The sequence below is a fragment of the Octopus sinensis genome, linkage group LG14, assembly GCF_006345805.1.
Source record: "Octopus sinensis linkage group LG14, ASM634580v1, whole genome shotgun sequence".
Classification (NCBI taxonomy): Eukaryota; Metazoa; Mollusca; class Cephalopoda; order Octopoda; family Octopodidae; genus Octopus; species Octopus sinensis.
The window spans coordinates 18,118,579-18,137,480 of NC_043010.1; the positions used below are offsets into that span (position 1 = coordinate 18,118,579).

An 18,902-nucleotide genomic window follows, 5' to 3' on the forward strand; every position below is an offset into this window, starting at 1 on the left:
CCTGCATTTTTAAAAGGCAACTGATCTAAAATGACGTTGAAAGTCTCGCAACTGGATGTTTCTCTTGCAGAAAGAAGAACTTCCTCTGTGGCTAATGCTGGATTTGCATCATGTTTGTTTCTCTTCCTTTGTCTCCCTGCCGAACGCATCTCACTTTATATCATGAAAAATCAAACGCGAGGCATTCACACACACACACACACACACACACACACACACACACACACACACACACGAGGGAATCCCAAAAGTAACCGGAAATGTTCTCTGTGGAACAAGCCCGTTGTAGTTCGAGCTTCCGCCGCTAGAAACCACTTGATGCAACCCCCAGGCATCAGTCTGACGACCGACGTCTTCGGGCAAAGTCGTACTGACATGTGATGCGTCTTTGCTTTGCAGTAATTCCCCACTGGTCGTCGTTTTTTGCGATGGCTGAAACGAAGAAACAGCATGCTTCCGTGAAATTCTGTTTGCGGCTGGGGAAAACGGCGGTCGAAACAGTTGTCATGCGTCAAACAGCTTCAAAGGAGGCTGTCATGAGCAAAACAGAAGTTTACGAGTGGTTTGTCACGCTTTATGAATGGTCAATTGTCGCTCGAAGATCAATCTCGTCCAGGACGACCGTCGACTCCTTGAACGAATGAAAACATTATGAAAATTCATACACTGATCTTGGTGGACCGTCACCGAACAATTGACGAATTTGTTGATATGACTGGTATGTCCTGGAACTCCTGCCAATGGATTTTGAGCGAAGAATTGCGAACGAAAAAGTTGCAGCAAAATTTGTGCTTCGCTTGCTCATGGAAGATCAAAAGCAGCCAGGACTGAATGCGTTTCGTGAACTGAAAGAATAGTCGGCAGTTGATCGAAACTTTTATCGAAGGTCATCCCTGGTGAGGAAAGCTGGTGCCACAGAATTTGTGGATGTGGAAGAGATGAAGCAAAAAAAAAAAAAAAAAACAGGACAGAGGTGTTAAAAGGCATCATTTCGCAAGAGTTCAGGACTGCTTCGAACAGTGGAAAACACATCTGAGGCATCGCTTCAAATGGAGAATACTTTGAAGGTGATAAAAGTGTAAAACGAAGTGAATAATTGTGCAAAATTCCGTTTCTTTTTGGTATCCCTTCGTGTGTGTGTATGTGTGTATTATCTTTTGCCTGTTTCAGTCATTTGACTGCGGTCAGGGGGCACCGCCTTGAAGAGTTTTAACCGGACAACTCGATCCCAGGACTTTTTTTATAGCCTAGAACTCATTCTATCAGTCACTTTCTGCGGGACGTAAACACACCGACACCGGTTGTCAAGTGGTGGTAGGGTAAAAACCCAGACACAAAAACACACAAACGTAGACATGTACATACATACATACATACATAGTGGCTGCCCCTCGTTATCGAGTATGGCCATTGCACGAAGCTTAATCAATGTTGTTATCGTGCAATGCCTGTGCAAGCAGATTTTTTTTTAAAGTGAGGAAAGGCTGTGCACTAAGTCAATCCCACTCACTAAGCGACAGCAGCCATAATCCGAAAAGAAGAACAAGTCAACATCATCGGTAACCACTGAGCCGCAGGTTTTACGTCGGGGTTATCCCAGTTACCTGAGTTACCTTCTCCTTGAAGGATGCCCTAACAAAGGCTAGGAGTCCTTCACTCCCAACGGCTTAACCGCGCGATCGGGTATTCAGTCCGATTATTTGTATGTCCCCGCGCATGATACAGCCTTAAGACATTTATTGGATGGCCGTTGACTCTGAAGAGTTCCTCCGCCTTTTGACGGGTTTTGTTTTTCATCCCGCGGGGTGTCCAATAAACACCCTCCTCACAAGCAAGCTAGGTGGGGTTACCAGTTTAGTCGCCGACGACCCGACCATGCAACAGGTTGTACTGGGTTACATGTTACCAGTAGCACTCGAAAGTGACCTGACATACATACATACATACATACATACATACATACATACACATACATACATACATACATACATACATACATACATACATGTATATATTCTTTTATTTGTTTCGGATCTTCGTGGTTTTCGTTACTGTTTACAATTATCATTAAAAACACCTCTTAATGTATCATATAAATGTAATTTTTGACGCTGAATCCGAATTTGTTTTTCTTTTCTTCTATAAATATTTTGCAAAAAGTTACAGGTGTTCAAAGTTTGACAATTGTCAGCATTTTCAGCCAATCAGAAAACAGCGCGTTCGCTGCCCCTTCCATCATCAGTGGGGTGGGGGTCATTGGCATGTCAAAACATGGCTAGTTCCCTTGTACACGCACACACATAAACTCACAGAGTTGAAACGTTCCCACTACCAAGTTTGCCATCACCCCTTCCTTTCTTATTCATATGTTAAGACGGAGAAAAACCAAGAGTATTATCATAGTAAAAAGATTATCGTTCTCGTATCTCAATCTCTTCCTTGTACGCATGCGCAGCATCTTTGGTTACTATGGAAACAGAGTTTTTCGCCACGGTGATGTGTAAAATACTAGCTTCTCATTGGCTAAAATACCCAAATTCTGTACATTTTAAAGGAAAATGAATTTATAGGAAAACTGAAACTCATTTTCATAATTAGTAAACAAAATCTAATCCATAAATTATACTCGTTATACTCGAGATTGCTCCAATGTGGCCAGCACTAAGGAAAAACTAAGCTAAGAGCATTAGATTCCTTGGAAGAAAGCAGCGAATGTACACGAAAACAAGGACAGTAAAAAAGAAACGGAGAAATGTTACATAAATACAAATGCAAATAACAGGACATAACAACAGGTGTCTTTCGACTAAGGATGAATTAAGCTGGCGTGTGTGGAAGTAAAGCCTTATGGCAGAGACATAAGAGATGACAGGCATGGGGAGGAATGTAGATGTTGCACGGATGGTAGTCGAACCAAGAAAGAAAGGTCAGGCTTGGCCGAACATCGGTCACGTGAGGTTAGAGAAGAGAGGTTGAGGCAGAGGGACAGAAGAATTAGGGAGGGACGAGAATAAAAGGAAAGAGTGAAGTGAAAGAGGAGGGAAGGAGAGAATGAAGAGAAAGCCAGGAAATGTGAGAGAGGGGGAACGAAAGAAAGAAGAGTGGAAAGAACGAAGTAAGTGTGAAGGGGCTGATAGAAAGAAAGAATGAAAGAATAAGAGAGTCGTACAATATATATATATATATATATATATAATATATATATATATATATATATATATATATATGGTGTCAAGCCTATCTGGCGACGTTGATGTTCGCCTGGGGCTAAATGCAACAGTAACACCCCCACCACCCTGCCCTGTCCCTAGCCATATTCAGATGGCTTTAGTCCCTTATGTTATGGAGCAGTTACTGTCTATATCTCATTTAGAGAATTATTATTGATATATATATATATATATATATATATATATATATATATATATATATATATATATATGAGACTAAAGTGTACGTGCGCCGCCATATGTATATAAAAAAGAATTTAAAAAATGGGACAAGAACGCAAAACATCCAGACAGCTAGAGGATACAAAAAAGGGACAACAAAAGCACTCAGATTGATGATACAAAAGAGGGAAAGAAAACTTCGAATGATCCGTCTGTGTTTTTTATTGTCCCTCTTCTGTATCATCTGTCTGGATGTTTTGCGTTCTTGTTCTATTTTTTTGTATTCACACATATATATATATCATGATAGATCATTAGCCACTACACATATTTTTTTCTCACCTTGTTTCTCTCCTTCTTTTTTCTGTGTCCCTTTCTGTAGAAGAGCGTAGGCTCGAAACGTAAAAGACTTTTTCTATTCCTGAGCATTATACTAATACATCTGTTTGTTCTGTACACCACCTGTCTTCGTCTTTTGTTTTTTCGTAAACTCTCCCTATATATATATATATATATATCAACATCATCATCATCATCATCATCAAGCGATGACTATTTTTCCCAGAACTTTATTTGTAGTTATGTGACCTCTGATAACTATGAAGTCCGATTCTAGAGAGACAGATGCGTCCGCAAGAGAAGCATTTAAAGCCTTGCTGCTGTTGACTTCCAGGGTTCTGCCCGTGTCACCGGGCGCCACGCGCCACTTCAGTTTGCAGCAGATCTTCTTGCGGGTTGGTGGTGCCAGTCTTGTATGCGTCGTGCTAGCTTGTGCGACCTGCAGCCATTGATGCGAAACTGTCGGGTGAGATATGACACTTTTTCAGCGTTGCCTTCAGATGATCTTTAAAGCGCTTGTGCTGGCCACCGGCAGAGCGTCTTCCGTACATAACAAGGCGGGGCAATCGATTTGAAGACATTCGAATGACATGCCCCGTTCATCTGGCTGTTTGTTCGGCCCCGTATCACAGCATGAGGGATCCTGTTCCAGCAGTGTAAGCTAAGGAGTTGTTGAAGGCGAGAGATACGAAACCGTTCGAGCATCTTGATATGACGTCAGTAGGGCACCCAAGACACGCAACCATCATACAACACGATTGAGACACAAACAGCATTGTAGACAGCCACTCTTGTTCCAATGTTGATGTTTTTGTTGAGAAGGACGCGAGTACTTTGCCGACCAAACGCAGCAGAGACAAGACGAACACGGCTCTGAATATCGCCTGTCAGATTGAGGGTGTTGTTTGTAGCTTAAGGACTTCTCTGTCCTGAATGGTTTTTATGTTCGGAGTTGTCCTTCTTCTAGTCTTAACAGGTGCTACCGCTCCAGACCAGGGCGGACCTGGGAGCTATGACAAATTAAAAGGTAACTCCACTTTCATCAAGACAAAGCCCGCTGTCATCAGATGCTGTTTCAGATCTTGTCCAGGATCATTTGTTGGATGGTCGTTCACTGCTCATGAGTATTTTTCATCCTGCAGGGGGTCCAACAAACACCCTCCCTCACTAAGCAAGCTTGGTGGGGTTGCCAATTTAGCCACCGACGACCCGACCATGCAACAGGTTGTACTGGATTACATGTTACCAGTAGCACTCAAGAGCGACCTCACACACACACACACACACACACACACACACACACACACACACACACATACATATAAAATTTGTGATAAAGTTTTCAAATCAACTTTTGGCACAAGGCCAGCGGCTTTTGAGAGGAGGAGAAATTGATTACATCGATCCCAGTAATTGACTGGTTCTTATTTTATCGACCGCGGAAAGAGGAAAAGCAAAGTCGACTTCGGCAGAATTTGATCTCAGAACGTAAAGACGGACGAAATACCTAGTTCTTTACTACCCTCAAGGGGCTAAACACAGAGAGGACAAACAAGGACAGACAAACGGATTAAGTCGATCATATCGACCCCAGTGCTTAACTGGTTCTTATTTAATCGACCCCGAAAGAATGAAAGGTAAAGTCAACCTCGGCGGAAGTTGAACTCCGAACGTAGCTGCAGACGAAATACCTATTTCTTTATTACCTACAAGGGGCTAAACACAGAGGGAACAAACAAGGACAGACATAGGTATTAAGTCGATTACACCGACCCCAGTTCGTAACTGGTACTTAATTTATCGACCCCGCAGACGAAATACCGCTAGGCATTTCGCCCGGCGTGCAAATATTCCTGCCAGCTCGCCGCCTTAGAAAGGATGAAAGGCAAAGTCGGCAGACGAAATACCTATTTCTTTACTGCCCACAAAGGGCTAACACAGGAGGACAAACAAGGACAGACAAACGGATTAAGTCGGACGGACAAAATACCGCTAAGTGTTTTGTCCGGCGCGCTCACGATACTGCCAGCTCATCGCCTTTTTATAATTTGAAAGCATTTAATGCGTACACTTCAGATCTTACGCAGTATATAATAGGAAATACATCCTCTTAGTAACCCACTTTACTAGCCTAATTGCACACACACCCACACACAGAACTATTTCCGTCAGTTGGTTCATATTTTGAAATATATTAACTGAAGAAAATCTTGCGTAAGGGGATGTACTTCCTATTGTATATTACGCAAAATCTGAAACGTACGTATTAAATTTTATAAAGATATCATTATTTGGTTTGACTAATTTTATTACAAAGTATACGACTTCATATAATGACAAAATAGCCTGTCCTGACTTCATTTTTGCGGATTCCCTAACAAGATTCGGAGTAGTTTTTTTTTTTTGGTATTTGGCTTGAGTCGAAAATTCTGGTACCGTGCATTGTTTTTAAGCAAAACACGATATGTACGTATGTATGTATATGTATGTGTGTGTATATATGTATGTACGTATATATATGTATGTATGTATATATATATATATATATATATATATATATATAATATATATAATATATATATATATATAATATATATATATATATATATATATATATATAGGGGCACCTACATGTGGACTCCTATCGCCTTTGATTCCTCATAACTTTGAGGAAAAAGGATATTTTTAATGAAATTTTCTACGAAGACCTTTCACGTGGTGCAGATTGCAATTATATTGCAATGTAAAAAAAGGGGAAGAAAAATAACGGGTGCGCACACATACATACTGTCACACATCACATTTTACCAAAATTTCAAGTGACATTTGGTATACATATGTGTGTGTGTGTGTGTGTGTGTGGTGCATGTAAGTATGTATGTGTGAGCGCCCATTAATTTTTCTTTTTTGCATTAAATTCCAATATATTCGGAATCTACACCAACTGAGCAGAACATTTCAATAGAAAGCATCCATTTGTTTTAAAGTTATGAGGAAACAAAGTCGACAGAGGGCATATATATGTATATATATATACATATATATATATGCATGTGTGGATATGTGTACCTATATATAAGTACTAATGTATATTTAGGGCGTTCATACCTCTAAACATACATGAAGTAAGAGTATATTGTATACACACTGGAAAATGGAGGGACGCCAGCGAAGAAGTGCTTGAAAAGGAGAATACCATTTATAAGTGGAGTAAAGAGGGAAGGAAACGTGACTAGGACATACGTATAAGCATAGAGAGCAATGGATTGAGAGAGAGAGAAAGAAAGAGATAGAGAAAAGGAAGAAGAGAGAGAAAACGAGAGAAAGAGAAGGAGATACAGAGAGAGAAAGAAAGGAAAGGAGTGAGATAGAGAGAGAGAGTGAGAGTGTAGAAAGGGAATAATTTAGTGAGAGACGGAGTGAAGTGACTGCAACATAAAAGATAACCTTAAAGAGGGCAGAATAGAAAGTGGGGCAATCTTTTAGATAGATTAAGAAACTGAGAGAGAGAGAGAGAGAGAGAGAGAGAAGCGAAGAGGGGGGAACTGTGACGTGGTTGTTGTTGGTTAGTGTGAGAGAAGAAAGAGAGAGAGAGCGAGAGAGAAAGAAAGAAGGGTTTATAGAGAAAGAGAAGGTAGACGAAGACAGCTAGAACTTGAAATAGTGCGTGGGGAGAGGAAATAAAGAGATAAAGTAGAAAAACAGCAGAGAGAGAAAGAGATGAGAAGGAGAGATAAGAGTGAGAGAAGATAATACATAAGGGGTAAAAGTGGTAGTCAAGAGAAATTGTAGAAATATACAGTGAAAGAGAGAGAGAGAGAGAGAGAGAGAGACGGGTGCATTGGAGACACAGAGAGAGAAAGAGAGAATATTATGGTAGGAGAAGAGAGATAAGGTGAGAAGGAGTGAGTGAATGAGAGAAGAAAACAGTGACGGGAGTGATAGGAGGACTTAAAGAGAACAAATTTCAATGTGGAGGGGAACAAGTTGTTGCTAGATAGAGTAGGATGTAGTAGGAAAGGGAGAAAATAGAGGGAAGAGAATATAATGAAATAGTGAGACAGCAGAGGAGAAATAGAGAGTGGTAGAGAAGGAATTAGTGATAAAAGAGGAGGTGCAGAAAGAAAGAGAGAGAGAGAGAGTAACGATGTATATAAGGTAAATGACAGAGAAAAGAGGAGAACAAGAGTTAGAGAAACGTAAGGCTGAGAGAGAGAATGACAGGAATAGAAAAAAAAAAATAAAGGATTGAGTAAAGGTTATAGATAGAAATAAGAAGATGCAGATTGGAGATGTGAGTGAAGGTTATTGAGAATGTGTGAGAGAGAGAAGGAACGATTAAAAGGAATGTAGAGGGAGAATGTGTGAAAGGTATAGCTAGGGAGGGAGAGAGGGTTCTCCCTATTTCTGTGCGTGTGTGTGTGTGTGTGTTTGTATAAGTGTATAATATATATATATATATAATATATATATGTGTGTGTGTGTGGTGGGTGTCTGAATTGTGTAATGTAAAGGGTATGAAAATGAGGAAGGTTCCTGCATGTAGGTAGTGAAGTATACAGTTATAAAAGGTAGGAGTAAAAAGAGGAAGGTTGCAGCAGGGAGGGAAAATAGAGAGGGAGTAAGGTAGAGATGGGGGGAGTAGTGAGTGGAGCGATTAAAGAAGGAACAATCGAAGGTAGAAAGACTGTGGGATCGAGAGAGTGAGAGAGAGAGGGGGAGAGAGAGGGGGAGGGTAGGCTTGTGGGAAGAAGCTAGTAGGATGGAGAGCAACAGATTAAGTAGGATATGGAGGTGATAGAAAAATAAAGAGGAGCGAGATGTAAGAAATGGGCAAGATGGAGGAAATAAAGAAATAAATACGTTAGGGAGAAGGATTGATACTGAGAATTAAAATGTGAAGAAAGAGGATGAATAAGTAACGGATGGAATAGATAGATAAAGTGATAATAAAGAGAAGAGAGAGAGAGAGAGAGAGAGGAGGAGAAAGCGAGAGAATGAGGTCGAGAAGGAACAGAGACACGGAAGAAGTGAAACCTAGGAGGAAGGACATAACGAGGTCGAGAAGGAACGGAGACAGGAATAGAACTTGAAAGAGAAGAGAGAGAGAGAGAAAGAGTAAAAGAGATGGGTGGGAAAGAGAGAGTAAGGTGGAATAGAGAAAATGAAACCCAAGTAGAAGAGAAATAGTGAAGGTTTACGCAGCAGGAGAGAATGAGGGAAGGAGAAAGGCAGGGGAGAAATGTAGGAAATAATAGAGAGAGAGAGAGAAAGATAAGAGAAACCCGAGAAAGGAGGGAGAGAGAGAAAGCGAAGGAGAAAATGGAAGAAAACAGTAGGATCAAAATAGAGAGAGAGAGAGAGCGAGCGAGAAAGATGAAGGAGATTAAGATACACATGGTGACAGAGTGAAAAATAAAGTAAAGGAGGATTGAGCGAGGACGTAAAGAAAAAATGGGGAAGACATAGTGGGATCGAAAGTAAATGTGAGAGAGGAGGAAGGGAGAGAGAGTTAGAGGGAAAGAAGGTTATATAGTAGAGAGAGAGGGAGATGGAGAGAGAGAGAGAGAGAGAGAAAGGGACAAGGAGATAGAGTGAAAATGTGAGAAAGAGAAGGAAAATGGGTGAAGGCTGCGGGATCGGCATTGAAAATGAGAGAAAGAGAGAAGGTATAAAGAAATATAGGGAGGAAGGGAGAAGAGAAAGCGAGTGAAAGAGTAAGAAATAAAGAGGGAAAGAAGAGGGAAGAAAAACAGGAAAAGACAGAGGGATCGAGAGTCAGAGAGGGGAAGATGGAGAGAAGACAAGAAAATAGGAAAAAAAAATGGGGAAGAGTAGAACAGGATCTAGAATGAGAGAGAGAGAGAGAGAGGAGCAGAAAAGAAACATATAGGGAGTGAGAGGTGTAGAAATTGTAAGGGAGGAAAAAATAAAGAAAGACTAAGAGGAATGAGAGAAGGAACAAGGGGAGAATAGAGTGGGATCGAGACTGAGTGAAAGGAAGAGAGAGAGAGAGATAGGAAGACGCACACAGAGGGAAAATAAAAAGAATTATAGGGAGGAAGGGAGAGCAGGAGTGAGAAAGAGGGTGGGAGGGAGAGAGAAGAAGTGTGAGGGCAGAAACAATAAGTTCTCCCCCCTGACCTTGTACAATGCTTGCTCCCTCTTCCCTTAAACCTTTCGTCTCGGCCAAGGAAGGGGCATCACTACAAACAGTTGCTTGTTAAGGCCGGGTTTGCAAGGTGTGTGTGTGTGTATATAGGAAAACAACAGGAGACCCGAAGCACAGGCAGTGCTTGATTAATAATAATAACAATAACAGCACCACTAGCAACCCTCATCATCATCATCAACATAGAAAGTAATACAGTGACAGCTCCTTCGCATAGAGAAAAATAACTGTGTATATATATATATATATATATCTGTATCTATCTATCTATATATATATATATATATATATACACAAACGCACACTCATATAATAATAATATATACATACATATGTATGTGTGTGTGTGTGGTTTAGTAAGCTAGCTATCTTCGTTTTATTTTCGCCCTTACAGCTTGGCTCCACCACATTTTCTGGGGTAAGTAACCTACATCGTTCAAACCTTTTTCTTGAGCCTTAAACGTTTTATAATTGCTGTTTGTTTGGCTTGCATTGCTTGTTTGAGTCTTGCCATTTATCTGATTATTTCAATGTTCAGTGGTTTATAATATATAGATATATATAGATATATAGAAACACACATATGTATATGCACACACACACACATAAGCACATACTTACACACACATATATATATATACATATATCCATATATACACAGAGTAAGAGAGAGAACGCCAAATAAATATGTATGTGTAAACCTTTGAAATTTTAATATAGAAATGTGTGTGCGTGCGTGTTATATATTTCTATCCTCTTTCACTTCACTCTCACTCTCCCTTTCTCATTCCTTTTCTGACTCTTTTTTTTTCCAGCCACCATTTTCTCTCTCTCTCTTTCTCTCATAACTTTTCAGCCTTTCTCTTTCTCACTCTCTAATTACGTCTGTACCTCTTAGCCTGTATTTCTATCTATCTGTCTCTCTTTCTCTGTCTATTTCTCCCATTCCCTCCACCTATGTCTATCTCACAGTCTTTCTCTCTTCACCTTCTCCACCTGTTTCATTACCTTCCTTTTCATAGCCTCTCTTTCTCCCTTCTCTCTTTCTCGTTCTTATTCCCTCTCTATCTCTCCCCTTGCTTCCTCCTTTTTGTGTCTTATTTTTATTCCTTCCCTCCTGTTGATTCTTGTTGCCACTCCTCCTCCTCTCTCTCCCTATCCCTCTCACCTCTCTTTTACATTCTCACTAACTTTCTCTCGCTGCCACTGCTTCCCTCTCCCTCTTTCACCTCTCTCTTTTTGTATCTTTCATCCACCTCCTCCCCCTCTCTCGGATGACTACGTGTCCTCCTCTTTCCCTTACACGCACACACACACGTGTGTGTGTATGTAAGTATGTATGTATACACACGTTCATAATGATCGTATAAGCATAACCATAAGCGTAAATTATATTCACACTTAAGTATATGGTGTAAACATATGGGTACCTGTGTGATTGTGTATGTATATATATATGTATATACACACACACACTCATACACAAGTATGCGCGCGCGCACATTATTTAATAAATACAAAAGTTAGACTCTTTCACACACATAGATCCATGTAAATAAACACAGATATTAATAATGTCACACATACAAACACCTCAAAGGCTCCATCCGTTGTAATGTTAACGAGGAAGGGGCTCTCTTTTAAGGTGGTTTCTTGTTCCGCAATGGAGGCCGAGATTCCCGGATTTCACTTCCTAAAATGTCGTTTACTGCCCTTGAAGAAGGTGTGAACGTCACATTTCCTTTCTTTTAGAAGTAAACTCTATCATGATCAAACCATATTATTATTATTATTATTATTATTAGAGTTGCTAATGACACCAGCAACAGTGGAGTGTCGGATAAAATTCCTTGTATCTGCAACTTCGGATCCTGCCGAGATGCCTTTTCATTCTTCTATTTGACTTCTTCAGTTGATTGACAGACGCTCCATAAATCTTGTTGGTGTTGGTAATGTGTGTGACACTGTTCTGTCGTTATGTCTTTCAAAGTAAATAATACTTGGGGTTGCTTCTCAAAGGAATCCTGTGTCTTTTCATGCCATTGTTATAAACGATCGCCAAACCCTAAGCAAGCCCAACAAAAATCGTTCGGCTGTTAGACACCAGTATCAATGGATACAATTACTCGACTGTTATTTTATACTGTCGACTCCGGAAGGATGAAAGGCAAAGTTGATTTCGGTAGAATTTGAACTCAGAATATAAGGTGCCACGATTACACACTGTCAAACAACTGTTTATATTTCATTCTACCAGAGTCGGTCACTGTATGCTGCCCCTTCAAAGTGTGCAGTCTTGTCCATATCATAAATCATTGTTATTAAAGGTAGAAACGGTAAGATGCAAGACGGGATTGGTAGACTTTGTAGATCGTCTGACTGCAATGTTTAGTTAGATTCCTTTCGTGTTGTGAGTTCAAATTTCAGTGAGGCCAACTTCACATTCATCTGTCTGGTGTCAGTTAATTAAAGTACCAATCCAGTATCGACACTACTCACATATCTCTGACAATATTGCTACTGTATACCCATATAATAAGGTTGTTAATATGAATAGAACCATTATAGAAGTCTAAAGCAAGTCATGAAGTCCTGCTCATTATCTAGAACTTTGCTGCTATACAGACACAGTAATATTACAGGTGTGAATGCAATGGTAACAGAAGGCGTTAGACATGACATTACAGTATTACTCGTATATCAGGGATTGTGTTGCCTCAGTAACATCCTGACTTAGATGATGACCTTGCAATATTTAGACACATTACTTTTTCTCTATATTTCAGCTGAGGTCAAATTTGCTTTCCATCTTTTCAAGGCGAATAAAATTACTGTTTGGACTAAAATCATCCTTGATCCAGCAGACTTATTTATGATCAAAGGCTCTCTTGTCCCTTTTAAGTACAGTATACCCAGTGTGATCTACGTAGGATTAGCCTACTGTTTCTAGCAGGTTCGTTGTCTATGTTGTGCACTGTTGTGCTAAAGGGAGAAATAATTATTGTATACAGGCTGGCTAGTGTCTTAAACAAAAGAGAACTTGCATTACATCATCTCTTTGCCTTTTCCCATCTTTTTACTTGGTAATGCCTTACATCAACATCACACAAATCTAATTTCCGTTATATATTGTGTTGCAACTTTTTTTTATCTTACGGCTTCGTGACAGGAGGAAGGGGACAGGGTGGAATAATGGTAGAAACAATCCATGGACCATGTTGCGCCTTTCTTGTTTGGAGACTTGGTCCACTTGCTACAGAGTGGTTACTGTCACCCAGAAGTCAGGTGATAGTGTTAAACTAGGCAAGAGGCCAAGCATAGCAACCCAAGAACAGGCTCATCCAATGACTACACTGTCTTTCCACTTGGCTTGAGTCACAGAACAGGCAGCTTTGAAAGAAGTGATTTACTCAAAGTCTTATGGTCAACTAGAAACAGCTGTGGTAGAAGTGACTTAGCCAAGGTGCCATGTAGTAGTATTGAACCTAAAACCATGTGACTGCATGGAACAAATCTCTTTAACACATGACCCTACATGCACCAAATTGTTGACTAATATTATTCAGAAAAACATGACTGTTTACATCTTATTTTACAGCCTCTTACTGCATCTTTGTATCTAAAGCCTGGTTTTATGTTTTACAGATTTACAGCTAGGTGAACTATACCTCACCATGTTACCTATACACAGGTAGGTGGATTATATCTCCCCATGGTACTTATATACAGACACAAGTTGGAAGCACAGTATTGATGTATAGTTAGACTGTATGAGCAGGAAGGAAATTCCAGAAAGTAATAGTTCTGGGAAAGGAGAACCAGCTAAGCTATAATCATCATCATCATCGTTTAACGTCCGCTTTCCATGCTAGCATGGGTTGGACGGTTCAACTGGGGTCTGGGAAGCCCGAAGGCTGCACCAGGCCAGTCAGATCTGGCAGTGTTTCTACAGCTGGATGCCCTTCCTAACGCCAACCACTCCGTGAGTGTAGTGGGTGCTTTTTATGTGCCACCGACACAGGTGCCAGATGAGGCTGGCGAACGGCCACGCTTGGGTGGTGTTTTTTACGTGCCACCGGCACGGAGGCCAGGCGAGGCTGGCACGGCCACGATTGGATGGTGTTTGTTACGTGCCACCAGCACGGAGGCCAGTCGATGCGGTACTGACTACGGCCACGTTCGGATGGTTTTCTTATGTGCCACCGGCACTGGTATCACAAAACTACAAATTCCATTGATGTTCATCGATTTTGATTTGATTCTTTGTTTTTTTTGATTTTCACTTGCCTCAACAGGTCTTCACAAGTAGAGTTATGTGTCCCAAGAAGGAAGGTATGCACAGGTGGACTGACTACGTCCCAGGAAGGGGCCATGGGTTATGGCCTCACTTGTCCTGCTGGGTCTTCTCGCGCACAGCATACTTCCAAAGGTCTCGGTCTCTGGTCATTTCCTCAGTGAGACCTAAAGAGCGAAGGTCGTTCTTCACCACCTCGTCCCAGGTTTTCCTGGGTCTACCTCTTCCACAGGTTCCCTCAACCGCTAGGATGTGGCACTTTTTCACACAACTATCTTCATCCATTCTTACTACGTGTCCATACCAGCGTAGACGCCTCTCTTGCACACCACATCTGATGCTTCTTAGGTCCAACTTTTCTCTCAAGGCACTTACACTCTGTCGGGTATGAACACTGACATTACGTGTAAAGTGAAATAAATTATTTTAGTGTAAAGGAGAAGAGTCCCATGTTTTAATTAAACGAGTTGTTAGAGAAAGATAAAGCAACAGAGAGATGGTTCCTGCCTGAAATCTTAAATTTCTCATCTTCTTCGCAATAAGATAATTTATTTTGCTTTGTGAATGTTTCCTGCCTGCAATTTGTTGGCGTAGATCACCACTGGTTCCTGGCTCTAAGCTCTTTTACATTTTCTTTAGTGCAGCCTGGTTTAATAGTTAGATATAGCAAAGATGGCAAATGTCAGAGAAGTGTGTGGTTTTGTGTTTTTTTAGTTCAGGAGCAGAGTCAGGTGTTGGAGTAAAAGGGTCAGAACTTGGTTAGGGGTTAGTGATTGTAGGTGTGTTGGTAATTGAAATCTAATAGGTTCCATGGAGTAGTGAAAGAATTAATACTGTAACCGAAGGTTTATTAATCAGATGTAGACAACCATGTTTCTGAATGTTGATGGACTAACAGTACTTTGGCTATACTCTAACATAACTATCTGGCACTGTGGAGTACTTCAGATATATTAACAGTACTCTACTCTCCTAGAGTACTGCTGCATTCCTGTGTACTATTTCAGGTATGTCATAGTACTCTTTGGGGTGCATCTGTTGAGTGATTGAGCTCTGAGTTTGACTGTCATAGATAGGAGGTCTGTTGGCCATCTCATTACCCTGCAGGACCTATTACAATGGCCATCTTTCAGTGGTCATTATTGGTCCCCTCACCACTATGTCCTATTTTAGCTAGTATAGATTGTGTAAAGACTACCACTTTATTATACAGTGGCATTTGTTTAGTGGTCAGGGATGATGGTCACATTTCAGAATATTATCTATCACTTGATCCATCAATGATGCACCTGTTCACTGCTCTTGTATCGTTAGGTTCCTGAACTCTTAATGTGAGGGTTGGACGTACTGCAGCAAGTGCTACTCAAATGTGGACATTACTGTCATGGTATTGGATATTTCAGGAATCAAGATTCTCAAGAACAAGTCTGTAAGCTGGCAACTTTGCAGCTGAAGGCAGATCCATGCTGAAAAGAATTTGTAATTTGGATTGAGCATCTGGTTTGGTCCTGATCTTATGAATAGGAACTGGGACAAGAAGATGGAAGTGGAAAGTGCTTGCATTGCCATGCTTTGCCCCAGAGAATGCCTGATTAGAATGGTATATTTGCTTTTTTTTATTTTGTGAACAATTCTATGATTTTTGTGATTTATAGTTTGCAAGTATGCACTGAGATTCAGGAGAGATTTCTGCATGATGAATAGATGTTGTTGCCATTTATCAGACATATATTTTCACAAGCCAACAATTCTACCTGAACTGGGATCCTGGGTGGACTGCCTATATCAAGGCCAGACATTACCAGATGCTGTCATCTTTTTACTTATTGACATTGGGGTTTGTAGAATGTCAAAATAATAAGTTGTTTCAACATCATGTTTAACCCTTTCATTACCAACCTGGCTGAAACTGGCTCTGGTTCTGAGTACAATGTCTTCTCATTTCTCTCTCTCACCTTAATTCATCTTCCTTGATGGCCTCTGCCCTTCTTCTGTCCACTCCACTGTTCTGGTCCTGAACAAATAGACATTATAGAGCAGTGTGGGCCCTTTTTTTTTTGTTTTGTTTTGCAGTGAACAAAGCAACTATCCTTGTGTTGATGCTTTGAAAAAATGCCTCTGAGTACACTCTGCAAAGTGATTGAGAAACAGAGATTATGTTGGGTGGAGGGTGCCATCCAGGGTTGGAGAAGATTTGAAAACTTCTCTATTGTTGGTGTAAAGTGATTGCTAAAAGGATGGATATCCACTTGTGACAACCAAACTGAAATAAGATGTATGAGTGTGACCTGGTCCCTGATCCCTTCCAGGGTTCAGACCATGATGACCTGTTTGGCCCTTCCCAACATGGGAAGCAGTTGTGAAACATCGATGATAGCAACAACGATATATTTTCAAAGCTGAGTTACTATTTAGAAATTTCTTAATTCTCTTCCTCAGCCCAGATAAAAGCTCAGCCTTGAATTTATATTCTTCCACTCTACCAACTGTGATACTACCATCCACTTTATCTATCATCATCATCATCATCATCACTACCAAGTAATGTCTACCTTTCCTTGCATGGAGTGGGTGGGGTCATACAAAATTCTTTGAGGTAGATTTTCTGCAGCAGAATGCCCTCTCTGTTGCCAGCCTTCACCTGTTTTTGAAGTAAGGTAACATTTCCCTTGGTTTAAGGCAGTGAGCTGGCAGAATCGTTAGTACACCTGGCAAAATACTTTGTGGCATTTCATCTGTCTTAATGTTCTGAGTTCAAATTCCGCTGAAGTTGACTTTGGAGGTCAATAAAATAAGTACCAGTTGCGCACTGGGGTTGATGTAATAAACTTATCCCCTTCCCTAGAATTTCTGGTCTTGTGCCAAAATTTGGAACCAATTTCCCTTGGTCCTTTAACCCTTTTGATACCAACCTGGCTGAAACCAGTTCTGGCTCTGTAGTACAAATGTTTTGTTTTCAAAAATTCTGAATTAAAATCTTCCACCAAACCTTAGTCACAATTTATGTTCCTAATACTAAATTAATGATAACTAAGTTATTTTACTAATTTCTTTGTTATATTTAAAATAATTGAAAGAAACACAGAGCATGTCAAAATAAATACAATAACGAAAGGTAATACAGTTCTATATTTAAGAGACGAGGAATTATCTACATTATTTACATTATTTACATTTGATGGACAGATATCCATCAAATGTAAATAATGTAAATAAGTAACAAAAGGGTTAAACACAAACAGCACAATGGCTGGACATGATTTCATGGGGGATTACAAATAAACAACAACTACTTGTGTGAGGTTGATATTTAGAACAAGCAACATGAAGACAAGGAGATACAAAAACAAGTGAGGGCACAGTGGCTGAATGGTTAATAAGTTTGTTTAGTTACCATGAAGTCTTAAGTTCAATTACACTCTGTGGCATCTTGGACTATAGAGCACTTTTTGCATCAGGTCAACACATACTTTTGGACAGATGGAAACTGTACGGTGATGAACCATCTTTGATATCTCAGCAGTCCTGTCGAGCACCCTAGATATGTCATCAGTAGTCTGTGGAGTACTCCAAGCATATCAGCAGTACTCTATATATGAGCCTAGGGTACTTCCATGTATCTGGGGTGCATCTGTAGAGAGATTGAGCTGCAAGTTTGACTGTCACAGATATGAGGTCTGTTGCCCTTCTCATTATCCTGCGGGACCCATTAGAATGACCATCTGTCAGTGGTCAGTATTGGTCCCCTCACCACAACGCATTGGGTAGACTTCTTCTAATTCAAAAGGTACGAGGTTCACCATATGCACCGTTTCGTGTTGATTCTGCCTGACAGTCACATTAAGAGTGCACTTGTGTCTGTGGAACATTCAACCACTTGCACATTAAATCAAGGGCAGGTAACTCACTTGACCGAACGGTCAAATCTGCATAACTGAAAGTGATGGAGATATATAAAGTTCACAAAAGAAACATGGATAAGTTTGAAACTCCCTAAAAGCCGGTTAACGTTTTCGGTCATGTCCCTTATTATGATTTAAATAAACTCATCAGAACCCTGACCATCGGTTCTATACAGTGTGTGTATGTATGTCTATCATGTGTGGGGATGTGTATGTTACATGTATGTGCATGTGTGTGTGAGTCAATACAAACTTATATTCTTGTGTGTGTGTGTGCAAACTTTCAAACCATCTGGTCTTGGGTTCAGTCTCACTGCATGGCACCTTGGGTAAGTATCTTCTATAGCACTGGGCTGGCCAATGCTTTGTGAGTGGATTTGGTAGATGGAAACTGAAAGAAGCCTGTTGTGTGTGTGTGTGTATACTGTATATATATATATATATATATAGATATATATATATAATATATATATATATATATATATATATATATATACACATGTGTGTGTGTGTGTGTTTGGAGCACACCAGAAATAGTTTTGCTTAAATGCTTGGATGGTTCATTAGAAGTAATTAATAGCTTTTGTTACTTAAGAGATGTAATTAGCAAAGGAGGTGGTAGCTCTGACAGTATAGTAGTCAGAGTAAGAACTGGCTGGAGAAGGTCCAGGGAGCTACTACTACTGTTGGCAACAAGGTCTTTTCCCACAGAGTGATGGGCAGATTGTATGATGCTTGTGTTAGAACTGTAATACTGCATGGCAGTGAAACATGGGGATTGGAACGCAGAAGACATGTTAAGA

The 18,902-nt window shown here is 40.3% G+C and overlaps 1 protein-coding gene across 4 annotated transcripts in view; it reads left to right on the forward strand.

Annotated features, from left to right (window-relative positions):
* The first annotated feature begins 9,781 nt into the window (after positions 1-9,781).
* Positions 9,782-18,902, forward strand: part of LOC115219047 (myosin-G heavy chain-like) — a 49,289-nt gene continuing 40,168 nt past the window's right edge. The window contains exons 1-3 of one of the 4 annotated variants that reach the window (XM_036508706.1): positions 9,782-10,321; positions 13,549-13,594; positions 15,601-15,676. The gene's annotated coding sequence lies outside the window, so the exon portion shown is untranslated. The other 3 variants (XM_029789098.2, XM_029789100.2, XM_036508707.1) reach the window with 3 other exon arrangements.